General features: G+C 32.9%; 1 long non-coding RNA gene across 3 annotated transcripts; it reads right to left on the bottom strand.

Annotated features, from left to right (window-relative positions):
• Nucleotides 1-3,083: 3,083 nt before the first annotated feature.
• LOC137244847 (uncharacterized) lies at nucleotides 3,084-23,301 on the bottom strand. Of its 3 annotated transcripts, XR_010951209.1 has the most exons (3): nucleotides 23,157-23,301; nucleotides 4,825-6,141; nucleotides 3,084-4,440 (listed from the first exon to the last, which is right to left on the bottom strand). It is a non-coding gene; the product is annotated as an uncharacterized lncRNA (long non-coding RNA). The 3 variants fall into 3 exon arrangements; XR_010951210.1 differs by having other exon boundaries at nucleotides 3,084-6,141; nucleotides 22,784-23,301; XR_010951208.1 differs by having other exon boundaries at nucleotides 3,084-6,141.
• Between the last annotated feature and the right edge of the window lie 772 nt (nucleotides 23,302-24,073).

Genomic DNA, 24,073 nt, shown 5'->3' with positions numbered 1-24,073 from the left:
GAGATGTTCTGGGCTACTTCCTAATACTCGTCGTCGACACAATTTCTTAAAATTATTTGTGGCTGCTCCTTGCTGGTCACGCACAAAGCCGAATTGTGGTTGAAATTAATGGTCTATTAATATTCGTGACGAGCCGAAAGCCCTGGCAGCTAGTGCTCCTTTTTTGTCTATAGAAGAGTAATTTTATTGCTATTGTTCATTAGTAAATAAATAAGTAAATAATATTCGTGACTCTCATGGCACAGTTCTCGGCTGTTTTTTATTTAAGAGCTACAATGCCCGATGTGCGAGCAGTAGCAATCCCAACCACCAGTCGCTACCACGCCTCCTGGCCCTCACACCACATGCCAGCACAGATGCTATAGGACTGCGTCTTCGAACTCATACCTTCATCCAAGTCCCTTTTCATGAAGCTACATCTAGCTCTGTAAACTTGCTAACGGATGTTTTTTGTCGCGCTATGCTGCCGAGCTAAATCAAGGAAACACCTTGAAATATTTGGGAGTAACTATTCAGACAAGGATGCCGCCCTCGGAATCATAAACAGTCTAAACCTCGGCACATCTACATAATTTAAACTTTACAAACACCCTGGATAAATTTTTTTAAAAGTAGACCAAAATTTGTGGACGTTTGTGTTCGAAGCATTGATTTGAATAGTCTTCGTTAAACCAAAACGATATTTTAGAATGAAAATCGACCGAGTTTAAGTTGAAAGGAGTTAAGGTTATATGCTCAGTCCAAACTGTTGTTTTCCGGCGTTTTGATATAGGAGTTCGTTATGAATAACCGTGTGGCTTCAGTTTTCAGACTAGTTCAACTGTCCACTATGTTAGAGTAGTAGCACACCCGGCCATTTGTTCGACTGTCTTAGGAAAGCTTTTGCATCACCACTTTGAGTGTTCTTGCAAAGGACAAAGCCTCACCTGGTAAATATATGTGCCTACGTATTCACATTTGTGACATGAGCCGTAACGTGTAGGTTAAACTTGGTGGATAGGCTATAATCAATGTGATTCACTGCAAGGGACTATTTGGCGATAGGGCCGCGAACTTTAGGAAATGTCAAACCTTGAGACTTGGGTGTTGAATGATCAAGTGTGAAAATCCAAAGTAACATTTCAGACGCTATTTTAAAGTTTCGCAAATAAACAACAGATGTTTGAATTTAAGACCAAGTGATATTTCATACCTTTCTCATACATATATATATCTTCAACTTATACATATATGAGGTGAGAATAATGTCAAAGGAGTATTTAAGCCCCTGGAACCTGCCAAAGGAGTTTACAATGCGGATTTTGCTTATTCTTTTAGCCAATCGCGATATAGAAAAAAAATCACCAGAATTTTTGAAAAAAATCTGCAAATTGTTATGATATTTGGCGGCGGCTTGCGAAAAACGAATAAATTCTTCGGGCCGTATATCTCTGTTGCCATTCTGCGAGCGTCCAATCGTCAGGTGAATGAACCTAATTTAAAATCAAAACTAATTAGGTCTTTGCCTGGGAACGATTTTTCTGCTACGGTGGTGCATTTTTATAATTGTAATCTTTAAAATTAGGTAACGATATTTAAATTTTTATTTTACAAATATAATGAATCAATGAAAATGTTTTTAAATCTCAGCGAAAATTTAAATATGTATATTGGGGCGGGTCAGATTGTATGGGGGAAAAAACTTCAGGTGCACATCCAGTTTCTGAATCTGTGGGTCATACTGAGTAATATTGTCCGTGGGACCATAGGTCTTAAGTGAACTTGGAGCCTCGCTAATTTTGTTAGAACCTTTTTTTAGAAATTTTTATTATTCTTTTTGTTAGGAATATTTTGGGCTATTTAAAAATTGAATTTGCAATATGGAAAAGTAAAATATTCATCGATTTTTGCAACAAATTCGTGGATTTTCCAAAAAAATAAGTGATAAAATGCGAAAAAATAGTAGGAAAGCGACGAATATTTCACTTATTCATATTGCAAATTTAATTTTTAAATAGCCCGAAATATAACAAAAATAATAATAACAATTTCTAAAAAAATATTTTGTAACAAAATTAGGGAGGCTCGAAATTCATTTCAAAACTATGGTCCCATGGGCAATATTACTCAGTATGACCCATAGATTCAGAAACTGGATGTGCCTTTTCAACAATAAATTTGACCCACCCTAATGTATACATACATATGTACTATACATATGTACTATATTAGTATTGTATATATCAACCGCTTACCTTCCACAAACTTAGATGTCAAAATCCGCATGTCAACATAAAGTTAACACAACAAAAACGTCAACCAGCGACAACCAGCCATATTCATAACGTTTTTGTTTTTGGTTGTTGTTATTTTAGAGTGTGTTTTAATGCTAGTAGTGCGATTAGTTGCACGATAGTCTTTGCGTTAACATTATACTAGAGACCTTTGTATAGGCACGCGGAACAAAAACAACTGGTATAAATGCTCAAATCGAGTAAAATTGAGTGAAGGCACAAGGTTGAAAGGAGGTAAAATGCTATTACTCATGGCGTGATTGTATGAATGTGTGACTTTTGTGTGAGTACGCGTACTTTTACTTGTATATAGTTGCGCTTAACTTGACACACGCTTTTACACCGTAGAAAATGTATGCCAACAACAAATGCTATTAAAAACATTTACAAATTAACAAACACCTTTTGCTTAGCAAATGCACACATACACACACACACGTGCACTTAAGCAAATTGACACTTAAACAATAGGTACGCCATGGCGTATGAGTGACTCCAGCAACGTGTGCACGTATTTATTTATTTTGTATTTATTTTTTTTTTTATTAAAGATATTTTTAGAAATTGTAAACACACATACACGCGCACAATTTCCCACACAGTTGAGTGGTAATTATTTTCAATGACTATTCAAAATCGCCAGCTTAATTATGACAGTTGGCACGTAAGCGCTGTGAGATTACTTTATTGCACAATTCAGATACAAAATAATATTCAAAATACATTTATAGCCTGCACAAGCCAGTGACGGAAACACATGCATCACTCAAATTTCCGTCTAATCTATAATCGATTTATCGTACTCACTACAATTTTGTACCCGCACTAGCTGAGTTGGTTGTTGGCTCAACTTTCGAAACTGCAGCACTTGGAAGAATGACAGAGCACCGTATGCCATTCATTTGGCCATCAATTTTGTTGTTGGAATGCCTGCTGCTGCTCTTGATTTTGGCCTAACACTAAGTGACAATTTGGCATTTAATATTTAACATTTGGCATTTTGTGGATTTGCGAATTTGTGGATTTACGGTTTTTGGTTAGTTGATCGGTTGGTTGCGTACACAAGACTGATTCACTGCTGTATCATCATTTGAACATTGTAAACTGCAATCCTTATGACATTGACCAATTGACTAATTTGCATATTTAATGCGATTTTTTTGTTTGTAGGCCACAAAGGGAAAATACTTTATCTTGTGCGCGGGTTTTGGGCTTAGCTCGTAAATTTTTTCTATATATTACTTCTTTTTTTTTTGTTTTTTATTTAATTGCACTGTAATAATTGCTGCAAGTACTCAGAAGTCCTCTAATTGCACATTTCGTTTATGTCTGTCTGTTTATTGTACTTTAAAATTATTTTTGGTTTGATAAAGTATTTTTAAAGTTTATTCTGAATTTTTCACACACATTTTATTAGAAAAGATACGTTCTCAATTTTGCGCGTAAAAAATTCTTATAATCGATTTAAATCTTTTTCAATTTCAAATATTTACTTTTAAATATATTTTCGTCTAGTTTTTACAACATCGACTTACATAAACTTTGTTTCTAATTCGTCCTTCGCATTTACAAATTTTTTTTAACAATTTTTTTTATGCAAACCAATTTCAACTTTACAGCGTTTCATCCAGTTTCATATTAAAAACACTTTTTTCATGTTTTTCATATTACATGATTTGAATTTTTTTATTTCGCAGTAAACAAACTTTAAAATCTGCTATTATTTTATTATACTATTCTGATTGCAGTTTGGCAAAATTTATTATATCAACTTTATTTAATATTTTTCTTATTTTGTATTTTCTAATGTGTTTTTAAAATTTTTAATATTTTATTTTTTAAATTTATTAATTTTTTTATAAATTTTTTTTTTTTTTATTTTGTTTTAAGCAAAGACACTTTCAACTCTGCGAAATTGTATCAACTAATTACGCTAACTTGACAAAATTTTTTTCAATTTCATATAAACACTGTTGCCATCTTTTCAAATTTTAATTTTTTTTCTGGGTTTTTTCGGTCGAATTTGTATCAACTTCTTACACCAACTTTACAATTTTTTTTTTATTTTTTCAATTTGTATAAACAAATCAACTTTTCCGATTGTAAATTTTTTTTGCCACACAAACAAATTATCAACTTTTAGGCTTTTTGTACAACTTTCACTCGACTTTGAGATACAATTTTTCGCATTTAATAAAAAAAATTATATTTTTATATTAGATTCCGATCGATTTGTAGATTTTGTGTGTATTTTTAGCTAGTTCGATCTAAATGAGTTGAGTGCAAATAATACGCGTTATTTCACCTTACGGCCCAACGTTTTGCTAACTTTCCTTGGCAACTTCAGGGGCGGATATTGATATTTAAACATTGAAGCTAAAATACGAGTTTAGACATTGATTGTTGTCATTAAACTAAAAAACTGATGTTTACAATTAAAAACGATACCATCTAATGTGGTATACTTGTCATACCTTTTAGATGGAACTAGCTTAAAAATACACACAAAAAAAATTATATTTTCTTTTTTTTTATAATCACTGTATACAACCTTTCGAATGCAATTTTTTTCTCTTTTGTTTTGTTTTATTATAACCTTCTTTTATTTTGTTTTCACTTTTTTCACAATATTTTGTAAGCCGATATATTTGTGCTTAGAATTGGTGCACTAAATCTAAGTAGTAATTTTACTACTAATTTTACCTACTATTTTCACTGCTATTTTTTGCTACTATATTTTTCACTATATTTATATCTCTATTATTTACTATACATTTTCATATTTTTTTTTTTTTTTACTTTTAATTTTTAATTTTGGTGTTACTTTTATTTCTTATTTTATGTACTATTTTTAATTCCTAAATTTATTATGATTTTATACAGCTTTATTTCGCTCCTATCTATGCCTCGTTTATTTCTATTAATTATGCCGAAATTTTCTTTTATTATTCTTCAAATTTTTTTCACTAGCTAGAAAATCTAAGCAAATTAAGCGATCATTTTTCTTTTTTTTTTTTTGCTTTTTTTATATACTCACAATTTTTCCGACACTTGTTATTTTTTTAGTATTATTTTTAGTAACAATTTTCTTTTTTCTTTCACTTTTTCTTTTGGATTATTTATATATTTTAAGCAAAATTTCTTTTGAATTTTAACGCAATTTTAACTACCACATTTTATTATTAATACTAAGCTCAGTTAACGCAATAATTTATTTTGCTTACAAAAATTGATGTCCTAGTTCAACTACACGAATTCCTAGCAGCTACAATTCGATTTTTCGTATGCTTGAGTAAATATGTATTTTTGTTTTTATAATGTGTTTATAAGCACCGCTGTTAATTTTGTTTTTTTAGATTTTACTAAATATATTATAATCACTAATGAAATTCAATTTATTATTTAGCTTTAATTATAATTAGAAACTTTTTACACGCTTTTACGAGCTAAGAGATGAATTAAAATTAGAAATTTGAGCTTTTTATTTATTTAAGTAATTTTTTTTTATTTTTTTATAAGCTTTTGCATTTTTATTTATTTCAAAGAAATTTTTTTATACTATCCCACTAATTTTTAAACACTTATCAGATTGAACTTGGAATTTTATTAAATTCTGCATTTTACTCTTTTACATTTTCCAAAAAATGTATTTGTATTTTTTTTTTTTTTTTTTTTTTTTGATTACAAATACTTTTAAAATTTAGGAAACTCTTATGATGATTGCTTAGTCGATTTTCTCAGCATATGTTTCCAAATCTATTTATTTATTTATTTTTTGTGCTGGCAATGTTGCACGATTTATTTTATATATTTTTTAATTGTTATTATATGGTCTTAAAAGAATACTTTTTTTCAGCAATGTCTTTACCTTTAACAATAATATTAAATATATGGGTAATTTTCTACGAATTAGCATAACAACATAAGAAATGTTAAATTAAAGCTCTCTTATTTAAAAAGAATGCAAAAAAATTTATTTGAAAACTAAGAAAAAACAGAAAAAAGGATAATTTTTAGCCAAAAATATTAACGTTTGTTTGTTTAATGGTGTGTCCACTTTATACTTATTATTTTAAGAAAGCGTAAAATTAATTATAATAATTGAATATTCACTTATATTATTACATAAAAATTAAATATTTAGATATTATAAGCCGGTGTAAAGCTCATGAATTCTTAAAATAATAAGCCAAAAATATCAACTTTCATAGCTTAAATTCAAAAAATTGAAAAAGAAATTTACTTTAGTGGAGGTCGAGACACAGAAAACTAAATTTTTTAAGTAGACTTTTCTATATTCGATCGATAGATGTTACTTCTATGACCTTGTAATCCATTTTTAATAACCACCACTAAATATACATAAAACTCGTTTATCTTACGAACAAAACATAGCACTCTCATAAAAGCTTAAAAACGTTCTTCCTAATTTTTACATTTCGTCTATGAAGAAAAAAAAATATGTTCTATTTTATTCAGAAAAAAATATTTTAATATAAAAAAAACAAAACAAAATATTGTTTACTTATAAAAATTTTTTGAAAAACCAATGTCTACAGGTAATATATGATATATGAAAGGCAACGCGGAAGGAATGCTCCATTTTCGCAGAAAAAAATATTTATAGACAAAAAATTTTGTTTTTATTGGATTCCGATCGATTTGAAGTTTTTTTTGTGTATTTTAAAGCTAGTTCGATCTAAATGGGTTGAGTGCAAATAAAACGAGTTATTTAACCTTACGACCCAACGTTTCGCCAACTTTCCTTGGCATCTTCAGGGGCGGATATGGAAATTTAAACATTGAAGCTAAAATAGGAATTTAGACATTGACTTTTGTTATTGAACTAAAAAGCTGATTTTTACAATTAAAAACGATACCATCTAATGTGGTACATTTGTTGAGTTAGTTTTAGTATGACAAGTGTACCACATTAGATGGTATCGTTTTTAATTGTAAAAATCTGCTTTTTAGTCAATGACAAAAATCAATGTCAAAATTCCTATTTTAGCTTCAATGCTTAAAAATCAATATCCGCCCCTGAAGATGCCAAGGAAAGTTGGCGAAACGTTGGGCCGTAAGGTGAAATAACTCGTTTTATTTGCACTCAACCCATTTAGATCGAACTAGCTTAAAAATACACAAACAAAATTTTTTTTTGTTTTTATTAATCCTTTTTAAATTAAATATGTTTTGCTAGTTGGTTGGTTGGTTGGTTGCTGTGATGCCCGGCTATGGAGCCGGGCCCAAATAGTGCTCTAAGCGCCTTTTTGATGCACTGTCGCCTGGAACCTATTATATTTTGGCTGATGTACCCTGCGTATTGTTTTACTCAAACCACTTGGTTAAAACAATATACTTACTGATGTCGTGGATGCGGCAGTTTGACACCGCCCTTTTGCTAGTTTTCAACACATTTTAGGACATCTAATATATTGTGGCGAATTTCGGCATCACTAAATATATTACGCAATAAAAAAACATTAAAGCGAGCTACACATGTGTATATGAACACATCAATCGTCATTTACACACATATATGGAAAGCAACGAAGAGCAATTTCACGCCCACACTTGTGGTCATCAGCCGAAGTAGTTGCTCACACATACCCACGCACATGACTATGGGAAACCCATAAACTACAAATATACATGTTAACCAAGCTGAAGATTCTAGAAGGTGAAACGTCTAGACCTTTGGACAAGGCAACAGATAGTATAAAAACAGCGCAATCTGAGGAATGACTCATCAGTTTTGATTTAAACACGCTATTCGTTGTGAAGTATAATTGTGAAGTACTACTCCCAAAGTAATCTAAATAAAGCCCAGTTTGCAATACTTAATATTGGAGTGATTTATTCAAAAGTTTAGCGATTCGAACGCTAGTAGAAAGTGCATAAATATCAGAAATCCCCCGAATTCGTTACAGTATTTTTTACACAAACAAATTATGAAAGTTGTTTTTATTGTTATTATATATCTTGTTTTTCGAACTTCAACTTTGGTGATAAGACTATGAATTTTCGATATTTCGTCCACATCCTTTTTATTGCAAGAGTTTTTTTTTTTTTTTTTTTTTTTGTTGCTTATTAAATCAGGTAGTATTACAAGTTGACTAAAAAAAAGTTCAATTGTTTCACTGAAAAAACGTATAAGTAGAGTTAATATTGTTACTTTCGACGTGTGTACACTTTGTTTTGGCGCTGAGTGTATGAATCTCTCTACTTCTAAAATTTGATTTATTTTTATCACCGTCACTGTATTTATATACTATACAAAGATATTTTTTCGAGAAAAAAAAATTAAAATTGCAACGGGTGAAAAAATTATTCAAAAATTGTATAGCTGCTTCCCACATTCATTTGAAACTGATTCGTCAAATCCACTTTTGATAATTCTCAACGAAAACTACGTATAACGATATAGAGACAAAAATAACATAATCAAACATCACAACACCTGTTGGAATGTAAATTACAAAATTTTTTAATTTTTCTAGTTACGCAACGTAAACATAAAATACGGATAATCAAATATTTGGCTGCATTTCGTAAGTAAAAACAACCCAACTTTGCACACAAATCATCACTTTACCGGTACACGTATACATCAATAAATAATACAGTTTTTTTCCATTTCTCACACATTTTACTAATTAGCGGTAAATATTTAAGCAATGCTGCAAACACGGTTGCCACACCGTGTTTTCATTTTGGACCAAAATTCATCGAAAAAAAGAACCAGATCTCAAGAAAAGGACCAAATTTTAGTTTTATTTTATTGGTATACAAAGAATTCGGCATTTTTACACTGGATCACAAATTCCAACTTTTTTTCTGCACCAGAGACGGCATTATGAAATTCCTATGTAAAATCACCCCCTGATTCCGAAAATCAAGGTTATTTTTAATTCTATGGTTACGTTTTTTAGATATTTACGATTTATCGTTATTTCAAAAAATATTAATCATATATATCTCAAGAACAAATTGAGCAATTCCAAAACGGTTTCAAGTTTTTAAAAGGTAATAAAGTTTGCTATAAACTGCGCATACAATATTTTTGCGGGGCCCTGCAGATTCAAAGATAACGAACAATTATTACAGATTTTTTTAATTTTTTTTGTAAAAATATAAAAAAATTTGTACTTTGCGAGGAAGGATCTCGAAAACTTTTTATTTTTTTGCAGATTTTTTCTTTTCTCTGTTTTATTTCAAAACAATAAGCTTTCATTCAACAAAATCGATAGACTAATACAAAAGTTATAAGCTTTCATTTAAATATTCCCATTTAATACTTAAGTACCATGCTGGTAGTTAGTATTCGTATATCACTGAGTTAGCGAATATTAATATGTACCAGTAGGATATTCGTAAATATCTCAAAAACTTTTCCATAGAATTAAAAATAACCTTGATTTTCACAATCAGGGAGTGATTTTACATAGGAATTTCATAATGGCGTCTCTGGGGCATTCTGGCTGTTAACCAGTGTTATTAGAGTGTCGTATTTGTCTAATAATTTTAGGATAATCGCATGATTTCCTATATAAGCTTTTAATAAACATAGCAAATATGAAACACTTGGCAGTAATTCAAACTACACAAACAAGAATTACTTGTACGTTTAGGTGCTACATTTTCACATTTCTAGGACAAGTCTATGTCTTTCACCAACCAAAAGATAAAAACCTAGATTTCCTTGATTGCAATGAGAACGGTTCACAAATTAGCGTTGGGGCAAATTCATTAAATCGTAAATTCAAATACGCTATTATTTTAATGCTATTTTTATAAATACTAACTTTTTCTCTTAACTTTTATACTTCATACCCAAGGCCACAGATTTAAAATCAAGCTGCTTAAAGGTTTCAACTGTACAATAACGTAACCGGATTACATGTAATTAGGTACGAGAAACTAGTTAACAGTGTTGTTAATGAAGTATATGGAGCATTGCAATCACATACGGGAATAATTTCACACAAAACACTTCTTCCGAAATTAAATCTCTTTTGCATTTGCATTAAAAGCTGAATATAAAAATAAAATTTTTTAATCGCAATTTGTTGTTCATTTGTAAATTTATCGCTTTTAGAAGTATTTCTGTCTTACTTCCAGCTAAAATATTTGCTGTGCCAAGATACTTAGTTTTCAAGTATCTTGGGTGGCTTTACACCTCAATAGTTCTGGAATTCCTTGAACTCATTGTGCCGCTTTGAGCTGGTTGAGAAAAATGTAAATATCAACATTCCAAACGAGAAGTAACGCTTTCAAAGTTTTGCATACCATTTTATTGTAAACAAGTAAGGAGGGCTAAGTGCGTGTGTGACCGAACATTACATACTCAAAGCTTGCAAAAATTTTAAATTACCTTATTTTAAAAGTGGGCGGTGCCACGCTCATTGTCCAAAAATTTTACTAATTTTCTATTCTGCGTCATAAAGTGAACGCACCTACAAAGTTTCATCGCTTTATCTGTCTTTGGTAATGAATTATCGCACTTTTTCGGTTTTTCGAAAATTTTGATATCGAAAGGGTGGGCGTGTTTATAGTCCGATTTCGTTCATTTTAAATGGCGATCTGAGATGAGTGCCCAGGAAATTATGTACATACCGAATTTGATTAAGATATCTCAAAATTTACTCAAGTTATCGTGTTTACGGACAGACGGACGGACGGACGTGGCTAAACGAATTTCTTTTTTCGCCCAAATCATTTTGACATATAGAAGTCTACATCTATCTCGATTGGTTTATGCCGTTACAGGGTACTGTTATGCGAACAAAATTAATATAAACTGTGAGCTCTGCTCAGCTGATTATAATAATTTTAAAGGTTTTACTTTTATAATTTATTTAATAATTTGGGAAAAATTTACACAACGTGACATCAGGACGGACAAGGCGACAGCTGTTTCGATTATACCTTGTAAATCTCTTCAAAGCCTTTTCTCCCGGGAGTGGGAGTCGAACCCGCACTCCTACGATAGTTGAAATGTTTACAAACGCATTCTTTTACTTTTTGTTTGAACGTTGTCTTTCATAAACTCTCAATATCTCTTGGTATGCTTGAACATAAATTAAGTGAGTGGCAAGCACACTTAACATAAATTATTTTACTATTAGTGATTTTGGGCCAGAGTATAGTTTTTATTAATTTTTCCAAAAGGAGCTTTTCGGTCGATAAATAAAAAGACAAAAACTTTTGTTTTTTCTTATTCTCCTACGCGTTTCGATGTTTTTTATAACATCTTCATCAGGGAGTCTGGTTTATTCTATAAGTTTTTGTCTTTTTATTTATCGGCCGAAAAGCTCCTTTTGGAAAAATTAATAAATTATTTTAGTTTGTTTTCAGTTCATTGTCGCATTTCTTAGAGACACACGTGTATTTGAAACAATTTCTTTTAGCTCCACAAGTGATCAAACTCTATCACGAAAATTGTTTGATAACCGATCGAAATATCTAGCCGCTAAAACAAGACTTTTTTTCTGAAAAGTCCCTTGTTTCATTAAAAATTAATTACAATGTGTTTTCCCAAAGATCCAACATTTCTCTCTTTAATGCCTCGCCTAAACTATCTCCCAGGTGAAATGTCATTATTTTGACTGCGCAATCTTTATGGCAAGAATTGCAATGAATTTGAAAATTATATGTGCGTTTATGAATGTGTGGCAAATTTTACGAGCAATATTTTTAATTTTTGATTGAGCGAAAAAAAGTACCAAAATAGTGGCAACTGCTTAAAAAGGACCAGAATTGAAAAATGGGACCAGCGGACCAAATGGGGTTGGAAGAGACCATTTTTGGTCCAAATGGACCAATGTGGCAACGGGTGCAAATGAATAACTATTCATTTTCTTGAACAAAAGAGGCACAAAATTCCATGATTCAGCTAATAAGCACAACTACCAAAATTTCAAGTCAAACATTTATATGTTTGTAGTCAATTAAAGTTGGCCCGTGTGTAAACAATTGGTTTCATTAAGAAATAATAAAATTTATAAACACAATGTGCGTCTGAGTGTTTTGTGATTCAAACGAACCATTGAACGTAGTACAGGCTAAAGTGATAAAGTCTAATATAATGAATTGAAAAAATTTAATTTCAGAACAGATGCTGATCAAATGTTTACATATTGCATTTACAGTGTATTTGTATGTACACAAAAATTGTTGGCTTTACATGCGTTAAACAAAACATAACAAGTTCCATGAAATACTTAAATTGTTGTTTTAAAAAAATGTTGTGACTTTATTTCAACAAAACCAATAGTTTTGCAGTTAGCACACACATTAAACTAATTAGTTAGTGATTGCATATGTTTTTAAACGGTTTAATTTAGCTTGACTTTGTGTAGTGAGCGTTGTTCATGAAATTTTGTAATTGAAATTTAAGTAACTTCCCGATAAGCTACAAGCTTGAAACTTGGAATACAGTTCAGAAAGCGATGACAATGCAATAAAAAGAAGAAAAAACTCCGCTAGGTGGCGCATGGATTGATATATTTCAAAAAAGTCGTAATTTTGGTCCAATTTGGCTCATATTTGGAACACATATTACATACAGAAATCGAAATTAAAACAAGTAAGGACGCGACTGTCTTCGGCTGTGCCGAAGCTTCATACCTTTCATGAATGGGGCCGAACAATAATCGTATCCCGTTCGTAATCTCCAAATAATTCGCTGTATAAGACAACAAATATATAGTGAACTGATGTACATACCTGAACGATCTTAAGATAAATATAAAAAAAGGCAAACAACCCTCTTAGCTGAACGATCGATTGTACGGGATATATACTATATATAGCTCCGATCGAAATGATTTTTACAGGAAATCTTCTATGATATATTAGAATATATATCACCACGGTTGTATGGGATATATATTATATATAGCTCCCACCGAAATGATTTTCACAGGAAATCTTATATGACATATTAGAATAAATATCACCAAGTTTAACGTTTTTATATTGGAAATTAAGGGAGAAATTGCCAAAAATCTTTCTATCTGAACGATAGGTTGTATGGGATATAGCTATATATAGCTCCGATCAGAGTGATTTTTTCAGGATATCTTCTATGATTTATTAGAATATATATCACTGAGTTTCACGTTTATACTTTCCAAATTGCTGCAGGAATGACCAAAATCGTCTTAACTGAACGATCGGTTGTATGGGAGATATATATTATAGTGGTCCGATTCTACCGCATCACCGACAAATGTCTAATATAATACAAAAATACATCCTTGTGCCAAATTTCAATGAGATATCTCAAAATTTTAGGGACTAGTTTGCGTTCAAATAGACAGGCGGACGGATGGACGGACAGACGGGCATGGCTATATCAACTCAGTTCGTCGCCCTGAGCAATTCGGTATACTTCATGGTGAGTCTGTCTTCTATATTTCTCAACGTTACAAACATCGGACCAAAGTTAATATACCATTTCATGTTCATGGAAGGTATAAAAAATTCTCGATAGGTGCCGCAAGGATAGAGATATTAAAAAAAACTGGTATTTGTGATCCGATTTGGCTCATATTTAGAACACATATTACATAGAGGATAGAAATCGCTTTGTGAAAACATCCCCGCTAGGTGGCGCGCGGATTGAGATATTCAAAAAAAACTCGTATTTGTGGTCCGATTTGGCTCATATTTGGAACAAATATTACATAGAGCCCGGTAGAAGAGACATCAAAATACTTTGGAGTCTTTGGAAAGACTATGTATAGAGAAGAGATTGTAAAAAATTGTCAGGAAAGAGGCCTTGCAATAATGAGGCACTAAATGAACTAAATGTAATGAGAAAGAATATGCAATTAAATAAAAACTAAAGACTGGAAAATAAAAAAATGTTTAAGTTAAATGGTTTTATTGAAAAAATACTTACATTACGCGTCCCACGCTTTAATTTATTTGTCTAATCAACGCCCTAGATTGATGAGGAGTATGATGACTAGTACCTAGGACCTACCTAATTATTTTCTAGCTGTTAGTATTATTATTACTTAATGTAAGTATTCAACCGTTCAACTAATTTTTGTTTTATTATTTTATTTGATTATGCATTAAAGTAGTTGGCATACAATTAAACTCAAAAAGACAAAACCAAAGACCAAATATAATAACATATTCCAACACAATTAGAACTTTTTCTTGCAACAGAGTAACCAAGGTATTTTTTAGAAAACGCATTTCGTTTGTACATATCAATTTGGCTGAACATGCTTATAGCAAAGCACGTCTGAGCTATTGTTTATTAGCATTTGAAGATTAAGGCGCCACAAGAGACCGTTGGTTAATTTGCAACGAATTTGGAAGAAAGCTTTGATGCCTTGTAAAATATTACTTACAAGCCTCGTTTTTGTGTAAGCCAGCATTCAAACTGCGCTGTGTGGAAGTGGAAAGGCCAGACTGGATGGACACATTATTGGACGCACTAAAAGAATCGCAGCAGCGGAGTGACAGAGAAAATGCTTCAAGTGCGGGAAGCCGGGATACAGTGCAAGTCATTGCGGCCTTGACCCTAGTGTTTCCAACAACATTGAAGGAGATGAGCTAGAGCAAGACAGACGCAAGGAGCGGGAATTTGCTCCAGCTATTGGATGTCCCAATATATCTGTATCACAAATTGAAATAAAATCTAGCAATCTTGCCGTATGTGGATGACAATGATCGTTTACTGACTGTAGATACGTGCGCATCTCATTCCATATTCCGAACTGATACGGTCAACAGGAGAGTGGAGGCATTACACAGAACAATATTGCGTACGATCAGTGATTAGTATAAATAAGTCCAGGGAGAAGTGATATGTAGTCTTAATTAGGTGGTTCACGGTTCTACAAAAATTTGTTGGGACAGGACTTCTTAGTTTACCTCAAGATCCACATACAAAGAAGGAGGTGCCACTTCAATTCAATTTGGAGAAGAGGCTCAGCAGTAAGCGAGTGCTGGTGGAGTATATTCGACAAAGACCACACAAGTCGAAGGCAGTAGACTGGGCAAAGATTAGTCACACGTAAAGAACAAACAAATCAAAACCGAGTGTACCTGCAGCAAAAACACTAGTATTGACAAACCCAAATGGGCGCATTAAAAAGAAGGAAAGAACTTCCCAAAGAGAGCGCAAGGATTGTTTCAAGCCCGGACGCACTACTGTTATGAGACATCAAATAAACACTGATGTTACAAAGCCAATAGGGCTGACTACATTCACGACGGCGGTGTAGCCTCCACATCTGTCATATTATATTTACATATTTTCTTATAAGCGTCGCTATTTTCGGCGCGACAGAGCAGCACGACTATCAATCACGAACGCTGTTGTAGCCAGATTAAACCTAATTCTATTTTTGGGAAGCGACAGTGAGTGACGTCCTTTTTATTTTGTCAATAAAAACTAAAATAGAAGTAAATAATAGATAATAAAAGCTAAAGTCATTCTTTTGGGCGTTTTTAAAACATAATTAATATTTTTTTCTAACGAACCAGGAGCATGAGTAATAAAATGAAAGACAGGGACAGCAAGCAAACCAATTCGGAAGGGTTCCTAGAGGGTAGTTTGTGCTGTTATGCCAAACACGCAATCGGAAGGGTGTTTATCAAAATCTTAGTGTAGCTGGGAATACCTATACAAAATTATAAAACGGATCAGCGATGTCGTCCACCGCATACAATAAATTGGGAAACAACGAAATAGAAAAGGGTGGTTCATTTGAAGAGGCTAGCAGCGGTTGGATGGAGAGATTTATCTGATCGACAGGCAGTGTGGCGAATATTAGCATTTCGATACATCACTGTGGTGCTAGTAAATTAATGCACAAAAACAACAAAGCAAGCAGCCACACACATACACGTAAACATCAAAGCAAACAGCCACACATGCATGTAAATAGCAAAGCTAAGAGCGAAGAGAATTTTTTACATACATAAATTTAGACAGCAGCTAAGAGCGAAAAAAAAGAAACAGCCAAGATGGAAAATGGCATTACATAAACATAAACATAAACATAAACGTAAACATAAACATAAACATACACATACACATAAATAAACATAAACATAAACAATAACATAAACATAAACATAAACATAAACATAAACATAAACATAAACATAAACATAAAAATAAACATAAATATAAACATAACCATAAACATAAACATAAGAAAACATAAACATATACATAAACATAAACATAAACATAAACATAAACATAAACAAAAACATAAACATAAACATAAACATAAACATAAACATAAACATAAACATAAGCATAAACATAAACATAAACATAAACATAAACATAAACATAAGCATAAACATAAACATAAACATAAACATAAACATAAACATAAACATAAACATAAACATGTACTATATAGCTAAATAACCAACTATGAAATACAACTGTTCGAGGGGGCTGTTCGTTAAAAGTATAGACCTTAGGAGAAATAGAAGAATGAGGTAACTGAGAGTATAAAAACAGCGCAAGCTAAAAAATAATGAATCGCTTGGTTTTAACATGATATAAGTGAGGGCAAAGCAATATCAAAATTTTGGAAACAAGTTTTTTCAATTAGAAGAAAATTTTTCTAAGCGAGGCCGCCCTTCGGCAGTGTTTGGCAATCACTCCGCGTGTATTGCGACCACTTCTAGGTGTTCGGTGCTGAAGTTATATAGCATGCACGAGTATAGGTGTTTTGAGTCACTTTAACGCCCATATTCTGGTAATTGACAATTGTTTCAATTTTGGTTTATAAATTATAGGAACAACTAAAGTTTTTTATATCAATCTTCAGCCCCTCACTCTCCACATATGGGTGTAAGACCCCTGCTTTAAAGTCAACTTCAGCTCCTGCAATCGGCCTACTAGCAGATCAAAATCGAACGTCCGGCTCAGCAACCGCACAAAACTCTACCTTTTGTCGCGCTGTTTTCGCAATGAAATTTATACACGCATAATAAGTGGGCATACATATGTATATGTAGATTTTACATTAGTACATAACATTGTTGTTATACATTTATTTTTGTTTTTATGCTCCTTCACTACCAAAATATCACTTGCGGCAAAAAAAGCAGAACAACTTTTTGTTCAAATTATATTTTCCTTGTTGGTTGCAAAGTGGCAAACCCACTCTAATACATAGATACTAGGAACAAAAACTAACAAGCATACAAGCATGCTTAAGTTTTTTATATCGCATTTGAAATGTGTTTAAGATGTTTTCGTTTTTTATTTTTGTTTTTTTTTTTTGTTTTTTAAGGACAGCTTCTATCATGTAAAATACGACGAATATATTCAGTGTGCATGCAAGTGTTGGCAGGCGGATGCGTGTCAATTTTGTAGCATCCTTAAACAAACCTACATACATACAAACCAAATTAGTTTGGTAGCCCGTTGAATATTGTTTTGTGTGCGAAAATACGATTTTTTTTTATACTCAGTTGAGCAGAGCTCACAGAGTATATTAACTTTTATTGGATAACGGTTGGTTGTACAGGTATAAAGAAATCGAGATAGATATAGACTTCCATATATCAAAATCATCAGTATCGAAAAAAAATTCGATTGAGCCATGTCCGTCCGTCCGTCCGTCTGTCCGTTAACACGATAACTTGAGTAAATTTTGAGGTATTTTGATGAAATTTGGTATGTAGGTTCCTGGGCACTCATCTCAGATCGCTGTTTAAAATGAACGATATCGGACAATAACCACGGCCACTTTTTCGATATCGAAAATTTCGAAAATTCGAAAAAGTCCGATAATTCATTACCAAATACGGATTAAGCGATGAAACTTGGTAGGTGGGTTGAACTTATGACGCAGAATAGAAAACTAGTAAAATTTTGGACAATGGGCGTGGCACCGCCCACTTTTAAAAGAAGGTAATTTAGAAGTTTTTCAAGCTGTAATTTGGCAGTCGTTGAAGATATCATGACGAAATGTGGCAGGAACGTTACTCTTATTTCTATATGTCTGCTTAATAAAAATTAGCAAAATCGGAGAACGACCAGGCCCACATTTTAAAAAATTTTTTTTTTTAATTCAAATTTTAAAAGAAGAGTTAATAACTTTACAGCATATAAGTAAATTATGTCAACATTCAACTCCAGTAATGATATGTTGCAACAAAATACAAAAATAAAAGAAAATTTCAAAATGGGCGTGGCTCCGCCCTTTTTCATTTAATTTGTCTAAGATACTTTTAATGCCATAAGTCGAACAAAAATTTACCAATCCTTGTGAAATTTGGTAGAGGCTTAGATTCTAGGACGATAACTGTAGCTAAGCGTGGGGCAGTTGAGGGCGAGCAGTTTAATATGAGTTATAGGGGAGTAATTTGATGCGCTTGTAGGCGTATGAGTCGTGGCACAGTGGATGACGTACCCGACTCACACGTTTGGGGTTGCGGGTTCAAAGCCCACTGCAAGCAAGCATTTTTTAAATTTATTATCTTTTTTTATTTTATAAATTATTATTTTAATGGACTGTATGTTATTTTACTTAGAGAGAGGTCACTATGTACCTGTTACACCTTGTATTTATTCATTGGGGGCGAGCACTGGGGCCTCCAAGGTACTGGCTGCGGGTTGAGCCACCTTGTTTTGCTTTGAAAAACCCCTATTGCACCTTGTATTTATTCATTGGGGGCGAGCACTGGGGGCTCCAAGGTATTGGCTGCGGTATGAGCCACCTTGTTTTGCTTTGAAAAACCCCGCTTTGGGATAAAAAATTTAAACTATGTCTTTAGAATATTTCACTCATAGTTTAAGTCGCTTAAACAAACTGTTTTCTGTGAAAAAGGGCGAAATCGGTTGAAGCCACGCCCACTTTTTATACACAGTCGACCGTCTGTCCTACCGCTCGGCCGTTAACACGATAACTTGAGCAAAAATCGATATATCTTTACTAAACTCAGTTCACGTACTTATCTGAACTCAGTTTGTATTGGTGTAAAAATGGCGGAAATCCGATTATGACCACGCCCACTTTTTCGATATCGAAAATTACGAAAAATGAAAAAATGCCATAATTATATACCAAGTACGAAAAAAGGGATGAAACATGGTAATTGTATTGGTCTATTGACGCAAAATATATCTTTAGAAAAAAACTTGTTAAAATGAGTGTGACACCTACCGTATTAAGTAGAAGAAAATGAAAAAGTTTTGCAGGGCGAAATCGAAAGCCCTTGGAATCTTGGAAGGAATACTGTTCGTGGTATTATATATATAAATAAATTAGCGGTACCCGACAGATGATGTTCTGGATCACCCTGGTCCATATTTTGGTCGATATCTCGAAAACGCCTTCACATATACAAGTAAGGGCCACTCCCTTTTAAAACCCCTTTACCTTTAATTTGATACCCATATCGTACAAAAAAATTCTAGAGTCAACCCTGGCCCACCTTTATGGCGATATCATGAAAAGGCGTCCACCTATATAACTAAGGCCCACGCTCTTTTAAAATACTCATTAACACCTTTCATTTGATACCCATCTTGTACAAACGCATTCTAGAGTCAACCCTGGTCCACGTTTATGGCGATATTCCGAAAAGGCGTACACCTATAGAACTAAGGCCCACTCCCTTTTAAAATACCCATTAACACCTTTCATTTGATACTCATATCGTGCAAACACATTCCAGGGTTACCCTAGGTTCTTTTTACAACATTGTGATTTTCCCTTACTTTGTCTCCACAGCTCTCAAATGAGTATGTAATGTTCGGTTACACCCGAACTTAGTCTTCCTTACTTGTTTTAAATAATTTATGTGTGAATACAAGAAATGTTGCTAATTGTATATCCGGCAATTTAACAAAGCAACTGAGTGTAGAATTTATTGTGGTCTGCGGAGAGTTTAAGCAATATTTATTTAATTATTTTTTTTTTGTTTTTTTTTTTAACAGAAATTGCCTGAAGTTGTTTTTTTATACCCAGTTGTACTTGTACACAGGGTATTATAATTTTGATTGGATAACGGTTGGTTGTTTGATTGAGCCATGTCCGTCCGTCCGTCCATCTGTTCGTTCATCCGTCTGTCCTTTAACTCGATAACTTTAGTAAATATTGAGATATCTTCACCAAATTTGGTACATAAGCTCGTGGACCCAGAATAGATTGGTATTGAAAATGAGCGAAATCGGATGATAACCACGCCCACTTTTTATATATATAACGTTTTGGAAAACACAAAAAACCTGATTATTTAGTAAATAATACACCTAGAATGTTGAAATTTGACATGTGGACTGATATTGAGATTCTTGCCACCGCCCACTTGTGACAAAATCAATTTTACAAATATTATTAATCATTAATCAAAAATTGTTAAACTTATCGTAACAAAATTCGGCAGAGAGTTTCCCTCTACTATAAGGAATGCTTTGAAGAAAAATTAACGAAATCGGTTAAGGACCACGCCCAATTTATAAATAAAAGGTTTTTAAAAGGTTTGTGGAGGAATAAAATAAGCTATATCTTTGCAAAAAAGAGCTTTATATCAATGGTATTTCATTTCCCAAGTGGATTTATAACAATAAATAGGAAAAACTTCAAATTTTGAAAAATGGGCGTGGAACCGGCCCTTTTATGATAAGCAATTTTCTATATTTCGGGAGCCATAACTCGAAGAAAAATTAGTTCAGATTATAACCATATATATATGTATTATTGCTCAGCCTTATAACACTTTCCACCACACAAAACAAACAACAACAGCATTTCAAGTGTCCAGCTGGGTATGTAAACTTAGATTTCCTTACTTGTTTTTTTTTTTTTGTAATTTTGTAAAGAAGCTTTAATTTGTGAAGACGGCTTTCATTCAACTTTTAGATTCATGATGATAGACAAATTTTTTTATTAAATTCTAAAAGGCTTGCGGATATTTCATACTTAATATTTTTCTTTTTAATGGTCAGAATTAATTACAAAAAAAAACATCTACTTTAAAACTACTTTAGGTAAAATACATTCTTCTAAACGAATTATACTAACTAAGCCTAGTATGAATAAGTATCATAGTTGCTACGTCATGTTTCTGTTTGTGCCTATATGCCCAGGAAAAAAATATTTTATGGTCCGGTGGGAAGTAAAATGAAGAAAGACAGCAAAAAAACAAGAATGAATAAAAACACAGAAAAAAAATTTTAATTTTTTTACTGCGTTCTCCGGGCGAAATAAGGCCATAACAAATAGAAATCTGTAATATCTACCCTCAAATATTCGCGGAGCGTAATGAAAGTCTCATTTGACTCCTACTGAGATTCATATGATGTTTGAATTAAGGCTCATTTCGTACGACCATTGCAAAAAGGGACATACACTCATTTCGGGCTTATAATATTGTCTTTTCGGTGTGCTTTTCTTATGGATACTTGCTTCTCTTTATTCCAGGGATTTTTTCCAAGCTATCTGCTTGGACCATTTGTATGCTTCCCTATATTAGTATCCCTGAACATCCTTATCCAAATTTTAAAAAGATGGAATTCAAAAACAAATATGGCAATGTACGTGTACGACTTCTAAGGCTTGTAAATGGCTTTAGAAAAATTCTAAATGAAGTACGTTCAGAGTTCAATATACGCTGAAAATGAGCTCTTTATGAGACCAATATGTCATATATGAGTCATATAAAAAGCCATATCGTACTAGAAAATAAGCTCATTTCGGATGATCATCACACATCGGACTACTAACTGAGCTCAAAAAGGGCGTAAGCGCTCCAATTTCGGACTCCTTTTTCATTTCGTTATTACTCCAAATGATTGCTGGGATATCCAGAAAAGCGAGATATTTTTATAGATCCACCAAATGACGTACACAAGTTTGGAGTATTCGAACAAAAAGGAATTCTATTTTTGAAAGGTCAAGATAATTATGAAGAAAAGTTTGTATTAAACATATATCCAATAACTCGTTACTCGTATTTATTTAAATGTAGTCCACATACTACTTTTACATATTTTTTACACGGCAGCCTACAGAACATATGAAAAGAACACTCTACAAACATACTTAAGTACTATACTGTAAATAATGTCAGCAATTTGTGCGTATATTTGTGTGTGTTAAACTGCAAGTGTATCTATCTGTTAAGTACTATCCTGTGCTCCTGTAGGTGAGCGCACATAAAGTACGGCTATCAAACGAACTTACAGGTTTTATGCTCTAAAACCGAAATGAAGCTCGTGCGTAACTGGGAGAGTGGCAATAACCTGAGATATATTCGAAGCACAGCTGTGTGGTTAGTAAGGCCGAATTAACAGGTGAAAAAGGAATACAAAAAAAAGGGGGGAGTTGAAAGGAAGCTGTAAAATTTCAAAGTTGAAAAAATATATAAATACAGGACACGTATGTATGTATGTATACTAAGAAAATATACATATGTAACTCATTTTGTTGAAAATAAAGTTTTAAAATTTTCAAAGAATTGGAAAATATAACTGAAAATATATATGTTTGTAGCTGTCATACAACTCAAAATATACTTGAACTGGGTAAACGTCACGTATGAGCAATATTTTGTATTCAATTGTCCGAAACGCGTGTGAAACAAGCTTGGACCACTGGGACTGGGACAAAAATCTTTGTAGCAAATTTTTACTGTTTTATAAAACACATACACATTAAGAAGAATACTACACACATAGTAATACAAATTTGCATTTATTTTTCGAAAATTTCGCTAGCGCTTGATTGACTTTGATACAAAATTTCTTGCTTCATTTTAATATTTTCTTATTTCACCAATAAATTTTTGCTTAACACGAATACATGCATATTTAAAATAACAATGTGCATATACATGCACAATTACAATGGCACACACACACACACAAACACATACACTTTTTGGGGGCCTTTTAGCGCGACTGCGGCATATTTAATACTGCTTCTTCTTCATTGAAGAGCCGCCACAGAATATTTACAATACAATTATACCGTTTTTACGTTAACCAACCAAACTGCTCGAATGCTCGCTGCGCACTGGATTCGCTGGTACCGTTAGGTTGTGCTCGGCTGTACGCCACAAACGATGTATATACCCGTTACAATGGCACAATGTGCGGCAGGTCGTTGTGTTTGTGTTTTAGCAAAACTTTCTTGCGTTTCTTTGTTTATTACTTTCTTTCGCGCTCTCTTTTTCAGTTTCTCTTCTGTTATCTCTATACATTGCTGCTGTCAGCTGTTGAGCACTGTTAGCAGTGTTGCATTGTTTTATGTTAAAGCATGCGTTGTATCATTCTCAATGCTGCCTGTTGCTGCTGCTCCGGTTCCGGTTCCGCCTATTTTTTGTTCTACTCATACTCGCAGCTAAGCATTGCATTGTGTTAGTGTGACTGACATTAGCTATTATTGGGGAAATTCGGTCAATAGGCCAGCAGCATATACAAACAGACAGGCACAAAGTTGTTAATATAGGATTGTTGTCATGATGTTTGGCACTTTATGTTTATCTAATGAGTGGGAAGCTGTAATTTTGATATTAATCAAAATTGTTCTAAATAGGAGCAACATAAACTAACCATGGTAGTTGATTGTAATGGCAATGTGGGGATTGTCCATTTGCTTTTATATGCATTGACGCATATTTTTTGCAAGCAATTTTTTATTTCATTAAATGTTTAGGCAAAATTGGAACAATTCCACATTAGCACAGATAAAGCGACAGCTGATTCGATTATACCTTGTAATTCTCTTCCCAGCCTTTTCTTCCGGAAGTGGGATCTTTATCCAGAGGCAAACATAGAGCCAGTTAACACA

This window comes from Eurosta solidaginis, chromosome 3 (genome assembly GCF_040869045.1).
Source record: "Eurosta solidaginis isolate ZX-2024a chromosome 3, ASM4086904v1, whole genome shotgun sequence".
Lineage (NCBI taxonomy): Eukaryota > Metazoa > Arthropoda > Insecta > Diptera > Tephritidae > Eurosta > Eurosta solidaginis.
This window is presented reverse-complemented; position numbering and strand designations above follow the sequence as displayed.